The 20,028-nt window shown below is 42.3% G+C and overlaps 1 protein-coding gene across 8 annotated transcripts in view; it reads right to left on the bottom strand.

The window, feature by feature from the left end:
• SASH1 (SAM and SH3 domain containing 1) overlaps positions 1–20,028 on the bottom strand; it is a 1,215,158-nt gene that overhangs the window by 191,249 nt on the left and 1,003,881 nt on the right. The gene's annotated exons all lie outside the window — the stretch shown is intronic.

Raw genomic sequence — 20,028 nt, 5'->3', positions numbered from 1 at the left:
CACTGAGCCAGCTGCCAAAATACACATCAAAGATAAAAGGGGGCCACACAACTGAATGGATAGATGACTACACCAGCGACCTTGACTTTCCTCAAAGACGAAAAAAATAAAAATCACCTGACTACGAATTAGTTATCTCTATTTCCTGAAAGTATTGTTGAAGTCATAATTTAATTAATTTTAAAGGGTAGCTCCATTTTTGGAACTACTTTAGCTACCTGTAGAGTAAAATCCTCCCATTGGAGTCAGATAGTCCATTTTCAGAGATAACTAGCCTCATTCAATTACATAGTAGCCAAATTCAGCTATTAGAAATTCTCTAGCTGGAAGCGTCAGCACATCTAAATACATATAGATTTGGACAAGTACAAATGTGAGAAAAGCACTGCGAGTGACAACAGGATTGGATTAGTGTGGGATTGCTACTTCCAACTATCCTTTCTTTGTATCATAAAAATGTGATTATTTTTATTTTCTTCAATTCATGATTTTTACATAAAATGTCAAGAAAATTCTTTGAAAAGGATTACATGGGTAATGCTTCTGGGGTTTAAAAATTCATTTTTTGTTATTTTAAAATATTTTACTGGATGAGCAAACACATAATATTTATTGAGATGAAAGTATAATCTGTGTATGTATATTATTAAGAGGACCTCTCACCTTTCTGCTTTGTCAACTTTTTGAATACATTTTCTAATTTAAAGGGAATCTGTCAGCAGGTTTTTGCTATGAAATCTGAGAGCACCAAGATGTAGCGGTTGAGACTCTGATTCCAGTGATGTATTACTTACTGGGTTGTGTGTTGTTGTTTCAATAAAATCAGTGTTTTATTAGTAGATTATCACTGCAAAACTAGGTGTCTTGTGCCTCCTGGTCACCTCGCTCTATGTAACCTCACCCCACCACTGCAGCTTTCTGTTAATATACAATGTACACAGAAATCTTCCAGTCTAAATGTATATGCGGAGTTATACACGGCTCAGCATTCAGAGTTCTGCTAGATCTGCAGCAGAGAAAAACAGAGACTATCACAACTGCTGTCCCCAGTAAACTAAGTGTTACACAACTGGAATCAGGTTCTCAGTTCCTACATTGTGCTGCTGACAGATTGCATAGCAAAACCTGCTGACAGAGTCCCTTTAAACATCATACAAAACATATTAAGGATAAACTTCAAATTTTTATGATAAAATACCTTTCAAATTTAAGAAACCTGACCAGTAGCCCTCCCACCTCTTTAAACATCTGCACATGAAACATTACAGCTTTCTTCTGATCCTGCCTTTTAAGCTGGGCTTAATAAGTGCTTTTCCATCATACAGTACAAGATAACATGGTTCACATTATACCACTGAATATTAGGCTGCTGTAAGTAACTGATTAGGGTTTTTCTCTTAAAGAAGTTGTCCACTACAAGGACAACCCCTGTTCATATGCCACACTTGGCCACCATAAAATAACAAAACCTATAATCATCTGCCATGCCGGCGCCGTTCTTACGGTGTCAGCACTAGCGGTCCCGGGGCCCCCGTGTGGTTGTTGTGACACGTGACCCCGGCGCCCAATCAGTGCTGACGTCACTGTCTCTGCCTCCTGTTGAATTGAACATGAAGAGGAAGTCAGCAATCAGCTGCAGCCCTGACTTCCTCTTCATGTTCGATTTGTCCAAAGGCTGGGGACAGTGACACCAGCGCTGATTGGGCACTGCGGTCACGTGTCACAACAACCACACGGGGGCCCCGGGACCGCTAGTGCTGACACTGCTGGAATGGCGCCGGCACGGGAGGTGAAATAAGCTTTATTATTTTATGGGGGCCAGACATTTTCATCAAGAAGGGGTTGTCCAAGTAGAGGACAACCCCTTTAATAGTGAAACTTTGCCAACATTTTCTCCCAAAAAAATCACAAGTTGGCCGACAAAACAATCATTAGTGAAATAGAAAACTTGTGTAACACAATTCTAGCTCTTTCAACACATATACAAGGGAGGTATACTTTAATTTGTCATGTAGTTCCATTCTACCTAGACCTTCCTTCCTACAGTTTCCTTCTCTTCAGCCTTTAAATAGGATGGGAAATGACTAAAACCACTGGTGGCATTTTCATTTTGTCCTACTCCTACACAGACTTGGTGTAAGAAAAAAAATAGTTTCCGGCTATTCGGCCAAGTAAAAGCTATGTGCGTAATAAAGGAATATATAGAGTTTACTCGCCCAGTTCAGGATTTCCTCAGGAACTTCAGTTTTCTCCCATAGTTCTACATTGATTCATGCAAGAAAACCCCTAATTTCTTTGGTCTACTCAAATCACTAACCACAAATCTCTTGCTAAACAAAATGAGAAATGTCATAACAGATCATGGGATCCAGAGGAGACACAAAACACATTTTTAGGATAAAAAAACCTTCATGTTATCGTAACTACGGCTATAGGTAACAGAATTCTTTACCAGTCTTTTGTATTTGGCTGGAATCGCACATCCATGGATCCATCCAAGGATCGGTTGTGGGACTACTGACCAGATCTCATAGCTTCATATACACCACGGATGTGTGAATTCGATCTTACTATATAATTTAGATCCAGTACATACTGTATATTGAACCTTTTACGGGGTCCAAACACCTCAGATAACTTCTCCTTGTCTGTGTCTTTAGTAGCAAAGATGGAGAAAAGGCTTATCTACCAGGCTAGGGGAACAAAAGGATCAGGAGCTAAAATGCAAATCGCCCAATTCTTCTCTCTTTCAGAGAGAGAGTCAGAGACCCCACTAACCCAGTTGATAGTCAGCTTGTCTTGACAACTTTGATCTAATCTGTCTAATCTTTTAAAAGAAAAGAAAAACATAGCATGACGTTTTTACTATAATACTCATCATAAAAAAGTCGTAAAATTGTTAATAACTTAGGTATTGTTTGGGATAGAAGCAAAATATATATTTATAACAAGAATATTTCCATTTATTATAGGAATGTGCTCATTGTCAGTTAATCAGAAGCCTTGACCCTGTGTAGGTGCTTAGTGAGAGTGCTTCATAGGAGTCTTTTGAATATTTATTAAAGTTCGTCAAAGTGTAAATATGATTATTTCGAGTAGTACTTGAGTATGTGTGGCGCTAATATGTTTTTCACAATATTCTAATTCTATGATTTTACTCCATTCAAAAAGATGAATTCAAGACAAATAGTGAGGGAATTGAAATGTATCTGTAAAATACTTTAACCTCTATTCAGAGAAGCTTGCACAGTGAAAATGTACAGTCTTTTGTGACTAATTACAATGACAATGGCCGGTATTGTTCTTTGCAACCTCTATCCCTCACATCCTTAATGAGTATCATTGTGTAACAGTCATCTCTGTACTGTATTATGTAGAGCAGCCTTGAAATGAACAAAGAGGCCTGTGCACAACAAGCCTGAGCTCAAAAGGGTAACAAGAAAACCAGTTACCCCAGACCAAAGCTGTAAAAAAAATGGGGTCATAGACAGGACCACGTAAAACCTAAGGTCAGCACTTTGCCATACTCAATGTTAAGCCAAACACAAAAGTATGAACGTAAATCAAGTTATTATGAGAAAACCTAGTGAGAAAAAATAGTATTAACCCCAATTAGAATACTATTCAACCTATGCATCATTGTCATAAGAACATATCTATTTCCATATTGAAGTAAGTGAATATTGTATAGGCATCGTTCTATTAAAAATGGCAAGTTTGTCATTGCCTTAGAAATTGCTCCCATCCTAAAGTAGGTAGTGTGTGAGAACTCCTTTACTGGAATCATTTACCACCTATAATCAAATTCTACGCCCCAGAACTCTATGCCTTTCCTCCTCCATGCTTCTTGGTAGACAAACAAATGCCCTCAGGACTAATATTTCCTCACAAGCTGTATGACTCAACTTCATATTTTGTCCAACTGTCATGGGGCAAGATTAGCACTGGACTGTTCAACTGTCATGGGGCAAGATTAGCACTGGACTGTTCAACTGTCATGGGGCAAGATTAGCACTGGACTGTTCAACTGTCATGGGGCAAGATTAGCACTGGACTGTTCAACTGTCATGGGGCAAGATTAGCACTGGACTGTTCAACTGTCATGGGGCAAGATTAGCACTGAACTGTTCAACTGTCATGGGGCAAGATTAGCACTGGACTGTTCAACTGTCATGGGGCAAGATTAGCACTGGACTGTTCAACTGTCATGGGGCAAGATTAGCACTGGACTGTTCAACTGTCATGGGGCAAGATTAGCACTGGACTGTTCAACTGTCATGGGGCAAGATTAGCACTGGACTGTTCAACTGTCATGGGGCAAGATTAGCACTGGACTGTTCAACTGTCATGGGGCAAGATTAGCACTGGACTGTTCAACTGTCATGGGGCAAGATTAGCACTGGACTGTTCAACTGTCATGGGGCAAGATTAGCACTGAACTGTTCAACTGTCATGGGGCAAGATTAGCACTGGACTGTTCAACTGTCATGGGGCAAGATTAGCACTGGACTGTTCAACTTTTATGGGGCAAGATTAGCACTGGACTGTTCAACTGTCATGGGGCAAGATTAGCACTGGACTGTTCAACTGTCATGGGGCAAGATTAGCACTGGACTGTTCAACTGTCATGGGGCAAGATTAGCACTGGACTGTTCAACTGTCATGGGGCAAGATTAGCACTGGACTGTTCAACTGTCATGGGGCAAGATTAGCACTGAACTGTTCAACTGTCATGGGGCAAGATTAGCACTGGACTGTTCAACTGTCATGGGGCAAGATTAGCACTGGACTGTTCAACTTTTATGGGGCAAGATTAGCACTGGACTGTTCAACTGTCATGGGGCAAGATTAGCACTGGACTGTTCAACTTTTATGGGGCAAGATTAGCACTGGACTGTTCAACTGTCATGGGGCAAGATTAGCACTGGACTGTTCAAATGTCATGGAGAAAAATTAGCACTGAACTGTTCAACTGTCATGGGGCAAGATTAGCACTGGACTGATCAACTGCCATTGGGCAATATTAATACTGGACTGTTCAACTGTCATGGGACAAGATTAGTAGTAGACTGTTCAACTGTCATGGGGCAAGATTAGCACTGGACTGTTCAACTGTCATGGGGCAAGATTAGCACTGAACTGTTCAACTGTCATGGGGCAAGATTAGCACTGAACTGTTCAACTGTCATGGGGCAACATTAGCACTGGACCGTTCAACTGTCATGGGGCAACATTAGCACTGAATTGTTCAACTGTCATGGGGCAAGATTAGTACTAGACTGTTCAACTGTCATGGGGCAAGATTAGTACTAGACTGTTCAACTGTCACAGGGCAAGATTAGTACTGGACTGTTCAACTGTCATGGGGCAAGATTAGTACTGGACTGTTCAACTGTCAAGGGGCAAGATTAGCACTGGACTGTTTAACTGTCACGGGACAAGATTAGCACTGGACTGTTCAACTGTCATGGGGCAAGATTAGTACTGGACTGTTCAACTGTCATGGGGAAAGATTAGCACTGGACTGTTCAACTGTCATGGGGAAAGATTAGCACTGGACTCATCTATTACAGGAGTATTGTGTACTTAAAATCAGTGCATAAAGCTTGTAAAACAGAAAGGTATACAACTTATTTCTCTACTTCAATCAACAATCTCTCAATAAAGGTGTTGGTTCCAGGTAACGACAACTTCACTTCCACCAGATTTTCTTTTACAAAGCAGGGAATTGGATGTTGCCTTTGACAGGTAAGGTAAAGGGGAGGAGTGGCAAGTATAATCCAGGTTAAGTAACTTGTAGACAGAGTAACCCAGACCGGGCCGTAGCTCCATCTGCACTGTAATCAGGCATCTCCAGCAGTCATAAAGGCAATAAATGGAGTGCTGGTCCACTGGTCCATTCTCACTGAACATAAAAGTCCAGTTTCCAGCATCGTTGAGGGTCCCAGAGGGTGGACTACCACCTTAACTATCCTTTGCTTAGGTAATAACTTCCTTTATTCTGCAGAAGGTCATGTTAAGACACGGTCAAAAAGACGTATTTTTCTCTGCTGTAAAATAATTATTGTTCAATGCAAGAGAATCAGTTTTTTTTAGTTATGATATATGTATGCCTAATAAGTTGCTAATGAATTGAACCTTAAAAAAACATGAAATACAAAAAAGAAAATTGCCCACTTCTTGTAAAGGGCTCCATCCTTTTCTGCAGCTTCAGTGATAGGTTACTTCCAGGAACTTCCTATGTGGAACATTCCTTTTATGTGTTGAAGTTACTTTCCATTGCTAAAGATGTATGTCCAGCAGGCGACCTATGCTTTGCTAAAGAAAATGCCTCTTTGAAATGCTTTACATTCCTCTCATTCATGCAATACAAAGAACTATCAGGCTTCCATATGGTTCTGAAAATAAGGTCAAGGTGGAGGATGACAAATCAAGTTCCAGTCCTCCCCTCTTGGAGAATAATGCTACATTTTAACTTAGAATGCTATAATTTCATAATCTGAGATAAGACATGTGTTTCATGATGAAAACCATTCTAGACCACTTTCCAATGAAAGGTTTCAGGAAAGTAATTGGAAGAAATACAAGAGTAATATCTCTGGCCAATAACGCCAAGAAAACATACTACCAATTTCCTGATGACTGTTTCACAAACAAAATACACAATTAAGAAGAAACAACTCGTTTCCTAATGGAGAACGCCTTGATCACTGGAACCTTACATCCAAAACCAGAATATTGTGGAAGACACAGGATTTCAGAAAGGAGGGAGACTTCCTGACCCTTGGTGGATGTTTAGGATTAGAAGTCTGCTTGCTGTGGTCAACTGAATGATAACAGATGGAGATGAATGGAAGGTTTTTCGCACAATATATTTTGTGGGTACTGCAAGACGTATGGCTCACAACCGTATGCCTGATGTAGCTGGAAATACTTAGCATACATCTAAAACATATTCAGGCTATTTTAAATTAGAATCAGCTTCTATATGCCAACAAAACGAATTGTTACAAAGTTCAATCTTTCCAAGATAGCATTGTTAAATTAAGTAAATTAAGGACAGCAAGCTTACACAGCAAGACCTCCCAAAACAGAAGGTACTTAGAGTACATACTCACTTCCAGCTCATATCTACCCCTAGTGGTCAACTACATATCCACAACTGCTGGTAGATAACAAATATAAAGAATAATAAGTATGGAATCATTTATTCCAACTTGCAAAGAACTGTTTCTGGCTTATTACCCTTCATCAGTACAAGAGATGTAAATTATGGCTATGGCTCTATGGAAACAGGGTATGGGATGTCCTAACCTAACATAGGTAGCAAGGATGGGTGGGGCATGCTGAAATGGATTCAATTCCATCCTAAATGGCTATGGCTAGTGCCGAATATTTAAAACTATGTCTCAAAGCAGGTAACATGATTAAAGTACATAATTATAAGTCACTCAGTAATTTCCCTGCCATTCCAGTGCCAATCTCTCTTCTCTTTGTTAACTTATTCTGCAGTAATAATGTACCATGCATAATCATTTGACCACTGCAGCCAATCGCTGCTGTGGTCTAATGAAAATATATGTCACATCATCACTGCAGGACAAAAAAAAAACAGACAAGACTGCCAAAAATGCAAAGCTGAAGCAAAGATTGATTCCTATTGTGAGTAATAGTGACTTTTATTTTGTTACATCCCATTGCTTTGAATCTCATTAAGACAAATATGGGCAATCCCTTTAAGTAATCTGGAAAAGAGTCAGTAAATAATCTGGTCCAAAAAACATCTTGGTTATGTTACATACGTATTTTTACACTGTTTGTGAGAGGCAGAGCCTCCTTTGTCAGATGCATACCCAATGTGAGCAGGTGGGTTCTTCACCTGTCATGACAAGTTCATTCGAGCTACATATGCATAGTACATGGTAGTAGAGAAGAACAATGACAAACAGACCAAGGAGGAAAGCACGAGCCGTTCACAGGCATTCGGGTTACATATGCCTAGTACATGGTAGTAGAGAAGAACGATGACAAACAGACCAAGGAGGAAAGCACGAGCCGTTCATATGCATTCGAGCTACATATCCATAGTACATGGTAGTAGAGAAGAACAATGACAAACAGACCAAGGAGGAAAGCACGAGCCGTTCATATGCATTCGGGCTACATATGCCTAGTACATGGTAGTAGAGAAGAACAATGACAAACAGACCAAGGAAGAAAGCACCAGCCGTTCATATGCATTCGAGCTACATATGCATAGTACATTGTAGTAGAGAAGAACAATGACAAACAGACCAAGGAAGAAAGCACAAGCCGTTCAAATGCATTCGAGCTACATATCCATAGTACATGGTAGTAGAGAAGAACAATGACAAACAGACCAAGGAAGAAAGCACAAGCCGTTCATATGCATTCGGGCTACATATCCATAGTACATGGTAGTAGAGAAGAAAAATGACAAACAGACCAAGGAGGAAAGCACGAGCCGTTCATATGCATTCGAGCTACATATGCATAGTACATTGTAGTAGAGAAGAACAATGACAAACAGACAAAGGAAGAAAGCACCAGCCGTTCATATGCACTCGGGCTACATATCCATAGTACATGGTAGTAGAGAAGAACAATGACAAACAGACCAAGGAAGAAAGCACGAGCCGTTCACATGCATTCGAGCTACTTATGCATAGTACATTGTAGTAGAGAAGAACAATGACAAACAGACAAAGGAAGAAAGCACCAGCCGTTCATATGCACTCGGACTACATATCCATAGTACATGGTAGTAGAGAAGAACAATGACAAACAGACCAAGGAAGAAAGCACGAGCCGTTCACATGCATTCGGGCTACATATGCCTAGTACATGGTAGTAGAGAAGAACAATGACAAACAGACCAAGGAAGAAAGCACCAGCCGTTCATATGCACTCAGGCTACATACGCATAGTACATGGTAGTAGAGAAGAACAATGACAAACAGACCAAGGAGGAAAGCACGAGCCGTTCATATGCATTCGGGCTACTTATGCATAGTACATGGTAGTAGAGAAGAACAATGACAAACAGACCAAGGAAGAAAGCACCAGCCGTTCATATGCATACGGGCTACATATGCCTAGTACATAGTAGTAGAGAAGAACAATGACACACAGACCAAGGAGGAAAGCACGAGCCGTTCAAATGCATTCGAGCTACATATCCATAGTACATGGTAGTAGAGAAGAACAATGACAAACAGACCAAGGAGGAAAGCACGAGCCGTTCATATGCATTCGGGCTACATATGCCTAGTACATGGTAGTAGAGAAGAACAATGACAAACAGACCAAGGAGGAAAGCACCAGCCGTTCATATGCATTCGGGCTACATATGCCTAGTACATGGTAGTAGAGAAGAACAATGACAAACAGACCAAGGAGGAAAGCACGAGCCGTTCATATGCATTCGAGCTACATATTCATAGTACATGGTAGTAGAGAAGAACAATGACAAACAGACCAAGGAAGAAAGCACGAAGCGTTCACATGCATTCGGGCTACATATGCATAGTACATGGTAGTAGAGAAGAACAATGACAAACAGACCAAGGAAGAAAGCACCAGCCGTTCATATGCATTCGGGCTACATATGCCTAGTACATGGTATGAGAGAAGAACAATGACAAACAGACCAAGGAGGAAAGCACCAGCCGTTCATATGCATTCGGGCTACATATGCCTAGTACATGGTAGTAGAGAAGAACAATGACAAACAGACCAAGGAGGAAAGCACGAGCCGTTCATATGCATTCGAGCTACATATTCATAGTACATGGTAGTAGAGAAGAACAATGACAAACAGACCAAGGAAGAAAGCACGAAGCGTTCACATGCATTCGGGCTACATATGCATAGTACATGGTAGTAGAGAAGAACAATGACAAACAGACCAAGGAGGAAAGCACGGGCCGTTCATATGCATTCGAGCTACATATTCATAGTACATGGTAGTAGAGAAGAACAATGACAAATAGACCAAGGAGGAAAGCACGAGCCGTTCATATGCATTCGGGCTACATATGCCTAGTACATGGTAGTAGAGAAGAACAATGACAAACAGACCAAGGAGGAAAGCACGAGCCGTTCAAATGCATTCGGGCTACTTATGCATAGTACATGGTAGTAGAGAAGAACAATGACAAACAGACCAAGGAAGAAAGCACCAGCCGTTCATATGCATCCGGGCTACATATGCCTAGTACATGGTAGTAGAGAAGAACAATGACAAACAGACCAAGGAAGAAAGCACGAGCCGTTCATATGCATTCGGGCTACATATGCCTAGTACATGGTAGTAGAGAAGAACAATGACAAACAGACCAAGGAGGAAAGCACGAGCCGTTCATATGCATTCGAGCTACATATGCCTAGTACATGGTAGTAGAGAAGAACAATGACAAACAGACCAAGGAGGAAAGCACGAGCCGTTCATATGCATTCGAGCTACATATCCATAGTACATGGTAGTAGAGAAGAACAATGACAAACAGACCAAGGAAGAAAGCACCAGCCGTTCATATGCATCCGGGCTACATATGCATAGTACATGGTAGTAGAGAAGAACAATGACAAACAGACCAAGGAGGAAAGCACGAGCCGTTCATATGCATTCGAGCTACATATGCATAGTACATTGTAGTAGAGAAGAACAATGACAAACAGACCAAGGAAGAAAGCACAAGCCGTTCAAATGCATTCGAGCTACATATCCATAGTACATGGTAGTAGAGAAGAACAATGACAAACAGACCAAGGAAGAAAGCACAAGCCGTTCATATGCATTCGGGCTACATATCCATAGTACATGGTAGTAGAGAAGAAAAATGACAAACAGACCAAGGAGGAAAGCACGAGCTGTTCATATGCATTCGGGCTACATATCCATAGTACATGGTAGTAGAGAAGAAAAATGACAAACAGACCAAGGAGGAAAGCACGAGCCGTTCATATGCATTCGAGCTACATATGCATAGTACATGGTAGTAGAGAAGAACAATGCCAAACAGACCAAGGAAGAAAGCACCAGCCGTTCATATGCATTCGGGCTACTTATGCATAGTACATTGTAGTAGAGAAGAACAATGACAAACAGACAAAGGAAGAAAGCACCAGCCGTTCATATGCACTCGGGCTACATATGCATAGTACATGGTAGTAGAGAAGAACAATGACAAACAGACCAAGGAGGAAAGCACGAGCCGTTCATATGCATTCGGGCTACTTATGCATAGTACATGGTAGTAGAGAAGAACAATGACAAACAGACCAAGGAAGAAAGCACCAGCCGTTCATATGCATTCGGGCTACATATGCCTAGTACATGGTAGTAGAGAAGAACAATGACAAACAGACCAAGGAGGAAAGCACCAGCCGTTCATATGCATTCGAGCTACATATGCCTAGTACATGGTAGTAGAGAAGAACAATGACAAACAGACCAAGGAGGAAAGCACCAGCCGTTCATATGCATTCGGGCTACATATGCCTAGTACATGGTAGTAGAGAAGAACAATGACAAACAGACCAAGGAAGAAAGCACGAAGCGTTCACATGCATTCGGGCTACATATGCATAGTACATGGTAGTAGAGAAGAACAATGACAAACAGACCAAGGAGGAAAGCACGGGCCGTTCATATGCATTCGAGCTACATATTCATAGTACATGGTAGTAGAGAAGAACAATGACAAACAGACCAAGGAAGAAAGCACCAGCCGTTCATATGCATTCGGGCTACATATCCATAGTACATGGTAGTAGAGAAGAACAATGACAAACAGACCAAGGAGGAAAGCACGAGCCGTTCATATGCATTCGGGCTACATATCCATAGTACATGGTAGTAGAGAAGAACAATGACAAACAGACCAAGGAGGAAAGCACGAGCCGTTCATATGCATTCGAGCTACATATGCATAGTACATGGTAGTAGAGAAGAACAATGACAAACAGACCAAGGAAGAAAGCACCAGCCGTTCATATGCATTCGGGATACATATGCATAGTACATTGTAGTAGAGAAGAACAATGACAAACAGACAAAGGAAGAAAGCACGAGCCGTTCATATGCATTCGGGCTACTTATGCATAGTACATTGTAGTAGAGAAGAACAATGACAAACAGACAAAGGAAGAAAGCACCAGCCGTTCACATGCATTCGGGCTACATATCCATAGTACATGGTAGTAGAGAAGAACAATGACGAACAGACCAAGGAAGAAAGCACCAGCCTTTCATATGCACTCGGGCTACATATGCATAGTACATGGTAGTAGAGAAGAACAATGACAAACAGACCAAGGAGGAAAGCACGAGCCGTTCATATGCATTCGGGCTACATATGCCTAGTACATGGTAGTAGAGAAGAACAATGACAAACAGACCAAGGAAGAAAGCACAAGCCGTTCATATGCATTCGAGCTACATATGCATAGTACATGGTAGTAGAGAAGAAAAATGACAAACAGACCAAGGAGGAAAGCACGAGCCGTTCATATGCATTCGAGCTACATATGCATAGTACATGGTAGTAGAGAAGAACAATGCCAAACAGACCAAGGAAGAAAGCACGAGCCGTTCATATGCATTCGGGCTACTTATGCATAGTACATTGTAGTAGAGAAGAACAATGACAAACAGACAAAGGAAGAAAGCACGAGCCGTTCATATGCACTCGGGCTACATATGCATAGTACATGGTAGTAGAGAAGAACAATGACAAACAGACCAAGGAGGAAAGCACGAGCCGTTCATATGCATTCGAGCTACATATGCATAGTACATGGTAGTAGAGAAGAACAATGACAAACAGACCAAGGAAGAAAGCACGAGCCGTTCACATGCATTCGGGCTACATATCCATAGTACATGGTAGTAGAGAAGAACAATGACAAACAGACCAAGGAAGAAAGCACCAGCCGTTCATATGCACTCGGGCTACATATACATAGTACATGGTAGTAGAGAAGAACAATGACAAACAGACCAAGGAAGAAAGCACCAGCCGTTCATATGCATTCGGGCTACATATGCCTAGTACATGGTAGTAGAGAAGAACAATGACAAACAGACCAAGGAGGAAAGCACGAGCCGTTCATATGCATTCGGGCTACATATGCCTAGTACATGGTAGTAGAGAAGAACAATGACAAACAGACCAAGGAGGAAAGCACGAGCCGTTCATATGCATTCGAGCTACATATTCATAGTACATGGTAGTAGAGAAGAACAATGACAAACAGACCAAGGAAGAAAGCACGAAGCGTTCACATGCATTCGGGCTACATATGCATAGTACATGGTAGTAGAGAAGAACAATGACAAACAGACCAAGGAGGAAAGCACGGGCCGTTCATATGCATTCGAGCTACATATTCATAGTACATGGTAGTAGAGAAGAACAATGACAAATAGACCAAGGAGGAAAGCACGAGCCGTTCATATGCATTCGGGCTACATATGCCTAGTACATGGTAGTAGAGAAGAACAATGACAAACAGACCAAGGAGGAAAGCACGAGCCGTTCAAATGCATTCGGGCTACTTATGCATAGTACATGGTAGTAGAGAAGAACAATGACAAACAGACCAAGGAAGAAAGCACCAGCCGTTCATATGCATTCGAGCTACATATGCCTAGTACATGGTAGTAGAGAAGAACAATGACAAACAGACCAAGGAGGAAAGCACCAGCCGTTCATATGCATTCGAGCTACATATGCCTAGTACATGGTAGTAGAGAAGAACAATGACAAACAGACCAAGGAGGAAAGCACGAGCCGTTCATATGCATTCGGGCTACATATGCCTAGTACATGGTAGTAGAGAAGAACAATGACAAACAGACCAAGGAGGAAAGCACGAGCCGTTCAAATGCATTCGAGCTACATATCCATAGTACATGGTAGTAGAGAAGAACAATGACAAATAGACCAAGGAGGAAAGCACGAGCCGTTCATATGCATTCGGGCTACATATGCATAGTACATGGTAGTAGAGAAGAACAATGACAAACAGACCAAGGAAGAAAGCACCAGCCGTTCATATGCATTCGGGCTACATATGCCTAGTACATGGTAGTAGAGAAGAACAATGACAAACAGACCAAGGAGGAAAGCACCAGCCGTTCATATGCATTCGAGCTACATATGCCTAGTACATGGTAGTAGAGAAGAACAATGACAAACAGACCAAGGAGGAAAGCACGAGCCGTTCATATGCATTCGGGCTACATATGCCTAGTACATGGTAGTAGAGAAGAACAATGACAAACAGACCAAGGAAGAAAGCACGAGCCGTTCACAGGCATTCGAGCTACATATGCCTAGTACATGGTAGTAGAGAAGAACAATGACAAACAGACCAAGGAGGAAAGCACGAGTCGTTCATATGCACTCGGGCTACTTATGCATAGTACATTGTAGTAGAGAAGAACAATGACAAACAGACCAAGGAGGAAAGCACGAGCCGTTCATATGCATTCGAGCTACATATGCCTAGTACATGGTAGTAGAGAAGAACAATGACAAACAGACCAAGGAAGAAAGCACAAGCCGTTCATATGCATTCGGGCTACATATCCATAGTACATGGTAGTAGAGAAGAACAATGACAAACAGACCAAGGAAGAAAGCACGAAGCGTTCACATGCATTCGGGCTACATATGCATAGTACATGGTAGTACAGAAGAACAATGACAAACAGACCAAGGAAGAAAGCACGAGCCGTTCATATGCATTCGGGCTACTTATGCATAGTACATTGTAGTAGAGAAGAACAATGACAAACAGACAAAGGAAGAAAGCACCAGCCGTTCATATGCATTCGGGCTACATATGCCTAGTACATGGTAGTAGAGAAGAACAATGACAAACAGACCAAGGAGGAAAGCACCAGCCGTTCATATGCATTCGAGCTACATATGCCTAGTACATGGTAGTAGAGAAGAACAATGACAAACAGACCAAGGAGGAAAGCACCAGCCGTTCATATGCATTCGGGCTACATATGCCTAGTACATGGTAGTAGAGAAGAACAATGACAAACAGACCAAGGAGGAAAGCACGAGCCGTTCATATGCATTCGAGCTACATATTCATAGTACATGGTAGTAGAGAAGAACAATGACAAACAGACCAAGGAAGAAAGCACGAAGCGTTCACATGCATTCGGGCTACATATGCATAGTACATGGTAGTAGAGAAGAACAATGACAAACAGACCAAGGAGGAAAGCACGGGCCGTTCATATGCATTCGAGCTACATATTCATAGTACATGGTAGTAGAGAAGAACAATGACAAATAGACCAAGGAGGAAAGCACGAGCCGTTCATATGCATTCGGGCTACATATGCCTAGTACATGGTAGTAGAGAAGAACAATGACAAACAGACCAAGGAGGAAAGCACGAGCCGTTCAAATGCATTCGGGCTACTTATGCATAGTACATGGTAGTAGAGAAGAACAATGACAAACAGACCAAGGAAGAAAGCACCAGCCGTTCATATGCATTCGAGCTACATATGCCTAGTACATAGTAGTAGAGAAGAACAATGACAAACAGACCAAGGAGGAAAGCACGAGCCGTTCAAATGCATTCGAGCTACATATCCATAGTACATGGTAGTAGAGAAGAACAATGACAAATAGACCAAGGAGGAAAGCACGAGCTGTTCATATGCATTCGGGCTACATATGCATAGTACATGGTAGTAGAGAAGAACAATGACAAACAGACCAAGGAAGAAAGCACCAGCCGTTCATATGCATTCGGGCTACATATGCCTAGTACATAGTAGTAGAGAAGAACAATGACAAACAGACCAAGGAGGAAAGCACGAGCCGTTCAAATGCATTCGAGCTACATATCCATAGTACATGGTAGTAGAGAAGAACAATGACAAACAGACCAAGGAGGAAAGCACCAGCCGTTCATATGCATTCGAGCTACATATGCCTAGTACATGGTAGTAGAGAAGAACAATGACAAACAGACCAAGGAGGAAAGCACGAGCCGTTCATATGCATTCGGGCTACATATGCCTAGTACATGGTAGTAGAGAAGAACAATGACAAACAGACCAAGGAAGAAAGCACGAGCCGTTCACAGGCATTCGAGCTACATATGCCTAGTACATGGTAGTAGAGAAGAACAATGACAAACAGACCAAGGAGGAAAGCACGAGTCGTTCATATGCACTCGGGCTACTTATGCATAGTACATTGTAGTAGAGAAGAACAATGACAAACAGACCAAGGAGGAAAGCACGAGCCGTTCATATGCATTCGAGCTACATATGCCTAGTACATGGTAGTAGAGAAGAACAATGACAAACAGACCAAGGAAGAAAGCACAAGCCGTTCATATGCATTCGGGCTACATATCCATAGTACATGGTAGTAGAGAAGAACAATGACAAACAGACCAAGGAGGAAAGCACGAGCCGTTCATATGCATTCGAGCTACATATGCATAGTACATGGTAGTAGAGAAGAACAATGACAAACAGACCAAGGAAGAAAGCACCAGCCGTTCATATGCATTCGGGATACATATGCATAGTACATGGTAGTACAGAAGAACAATGACAAACAGACCAAGGAAGAAAGCACGAGCCGTTCATATGCATTCGGGCTACTTATGCATAGTACATTGTAGTAGAGAAGAACAATGACAAACAGACAAAGGAAGAAAGCACCAGCCGTTCACATGCATTCGGGCTACATAGCCATAGTACATGGTAGTAGAGAAGAACAATGACGAACAGACCAAGGAAGAAAGCACCAGCCTTTCATATGCATTCGAGCTACATATGCCTAGTACATGGTAGTAGAGAAGAACAATGACAAACAGACCAAGGAGGAAAGCACGAGCCGTTCATATGCATTCGGGCTACTTATGCATAGTACATGGTAGTAGAGAAGAACAATGACAAACAGACCAAGGAAGAAAGCACCAGCCGTTCATATGCATTCGGGCTACATATGCCTAGTACATAGTAGTAGAGAAGAACAATGACACAAAGACCAAGGAGGAAAGCATGAGCCGTTCAAATGCATTCGAGCTACATATCCATAGTACATGGTAGTAGAGAAGAACAATGACAAATAGACCAAGGAGGAAAGCACGAGCCGTTCATATGCATTCGGGCTACTTATGCATAGTACATGGTAGTAGAGAAGAACAATGACAAACAGACCAAGGAGGAAAGCACGAGCCGTTCATATGCATTCGGGCTACATATGCATAGTACATGGTAGTAGAGAAGAACAATGACAAACAGACCAAGGAAGAAAGCACCAGCCGTTCATATGCATTCGGGCTACATATGCCTAGTACATGGTAGTAGAGAAGAACAATGGCAAACAGACCAAGGAGGAAAGCACCAGCCGTTCATATGCATTCGAGCTACATATGCCTAGTACATGGTAGTAGAGAAGAACAATGACAAACAGACCAAGGAGGAAAGCACCAGCCGTTCATATGCATTCGGGCTACATATGCCTAGTACATGGTAGTAGAGAAGAACAATGACAAACAGACCAAGGAGGAAAGCACGAGCCGTTCATATGCATTAGAGCTACATATTCATAGTACATGGTAGTAGAGAAGAACAATGACAAACAGACCAAGGAAGAAAGCACGAAGCGTTCACATGCATTCGGGCTACATATGCATAGTACATGGTAGTAGAGAAGAACAATGACAAACAGACCAAGGAGGAAAGCACGGGCCGTTCATATGCATTCGAGCTACATATTCATAGTACATGGTAGTAGAGAAGAACAATGACAAACAGACCAAGGAAGAAAGCACGGGCCGTTCATATGCATTCGGGCTACATATGCATAGTACATGGTAGTAGAGAAGAACAATGACAAACACACCAAGGAAAAAAGCACGAAGCGTTCACATGCATTCGGGCTACATATGCATAGTACATGGTAGTAGAGAAGAACAATGACAAATAGACCAAGGAGGAAAGCACGAGCCGTTCATATGCATTCGGGCTACTTATGCATAGTACATGGTAGTAGAGAAGAACAATGACAAACAGACCAAGGAAGAAAGCACCAGCCGTTCATATGCATTCGGGCTACATATGCCTAGTACATGGTAGTAGAGAAGAACAATGACAAACAGACCAAGGAAGAAAGCACCAGCCGTTCATATGCATTCGGGCTACTTATGCATAGTACATGGTAGTAGAGAAGAACAATGACAAACAGACCAAGGAAGAAAGCACCAGCCGTTCATATGCATTCGGGCTACTTATGCATAGTACATGGCAGTAGAGAAGAACAATGACAAACAGACCAAGGAAGAAAGCACCAGCCGTTCATATGCATTCGTGCTACATATGCCTAGTACATGGTAGTAGAGAAGAACAATGACAAACAGACCAAGGAGGAAAGCACGAGCCGTTCATATGCATTCGGGCTACTTATGCATAGTACATGGTAGTAGAGAAGAACAATGACAAACAGACCAAGGAAGAAAGCACCAGCCGTTCATATGCATTCGGGCTACATATGCCTAGTACATGGTAGTAGAGAAGAACAATGACAAACAGACCAAGGAAGAAAGCACCAGCCGTTCATATGCATTCGGGCTACTTATGCATAGTACATGGTAGTAGAGAAGAACAATGACAAACAGACCAAGGAAGAAAGCACCAGCCGTTCATATGCATTCGGGCTACTTATGCATAGTACATGGCAGTAGAGAAGAACAATGACAAACAGACCAAGGAAGAAAGCACCAGCCGTTCATATGCATTCGTGCTACATATGCCTAGTACATGGTAGTAGAGAAGAACAATGACAAACAGACCAAGGAGGAAAGCACGAGCCGTTCAAATGCATTCGAGCTACATATCCATAGTACATGGTAGTAGAGAAGAACAATGACAAATAGACCAAGGAGGAAAGCACGAGCCGTTCATATGCATTCGGGCTACATATGCGTAGTACATGGTAGTAGAGAAGAACAATGACAAACAGACCAAGGAAGAAAGCACCAGCCGTTCATATGCATTCGGGCTACATATGCCTAGTACATGGTAGTAGAGAAGAACAATGACAAACAGACCAAGGAGGAAAGCACCAGCCGTTCATATGCATTCGAGCTACATATGCCTAGTACATGGTAGTAGAGAAGAACAATGACAAACAGACCAAGGAGGAAAGCACCAGCCGTTCATATGCATTCGGGCTACATATGCATTGTACATGGTAGCAGAGAAGAACAATGACAAACAGACCAAGGAGGAAAGCATGAGCCGTTCATATGCATTCGAGCTACATATGCATAGTACATTGTAGTAGAGAAGAACAATGACAAACAGACCAAGGAGGAAAGCACGAGCCGTTCATATGCATTCGAGCTACATATTCATAGTACATGGTAGTAGAGAAGAACAATGACAAACAGACCAAGGAAGAAAGCACGAAGCGTTCACATGCATTCGGGCTACATATGCATAGTACATGGTAGTAGAGAAGAACAATGACAAACAGACCAAGGAAGAAAGCACCAGCCGTTCATACGCATTCGAGCTACATATGCCTACTGTAGCGTCGGCGTCCCTGCCTCCTGCTAGGCAGGGACGCCGTTCCCCTCACCTCTCCGCTCCGTGCCCGGCGCCTTCCTCCCGCTCTGCTGGCAGAGCACGCTGCTTCCCGGCCATTGTGCTTAGGGTGCGCGCGCGCTCCCCCTCTCTTAAAGGGGCCACGCGCGCCGTCCTAAGGAGTCCCTGGCCAATGGCCGGAGGATCTCACCATATATAAGGCACCTCCTTCAAAATAGAGGTGCCCCAGCAATGTTGTTGCAAAGCCTTTCAACTCTGCTTCAGCCCTCAGGTCCCGTTACCAGATACCTGCCAGTTACCTGCCAGATCTCTGCTTGATACCTACCTGATTCCTGTCTATCTGTTTGCATTCCTGCGGTCCGACAGTCTGCCTACCAACACCTGTCAGTCTGTCTATG

Source organism: Phyllobates terribilis, unplaced genomic scaffold (assembly GCF_046119375.1).
Source record: "Phyllobates terribilis strain yellow unplaced genomic scaffold, ASM4611937v1 Scaffold_3__8_contigs__length_932513732, whole genome shotgun sequence".
Classification (NCBI taxonomy): Eukaryota; Metazoa; Chordata; class Amphibia; order Anura; family Dendrobatidae; genus Phyllobates; species Phyllobates terribilis.
This window is presented reverse-complemented; position numbering and strand designations above follow the sequence as displayed.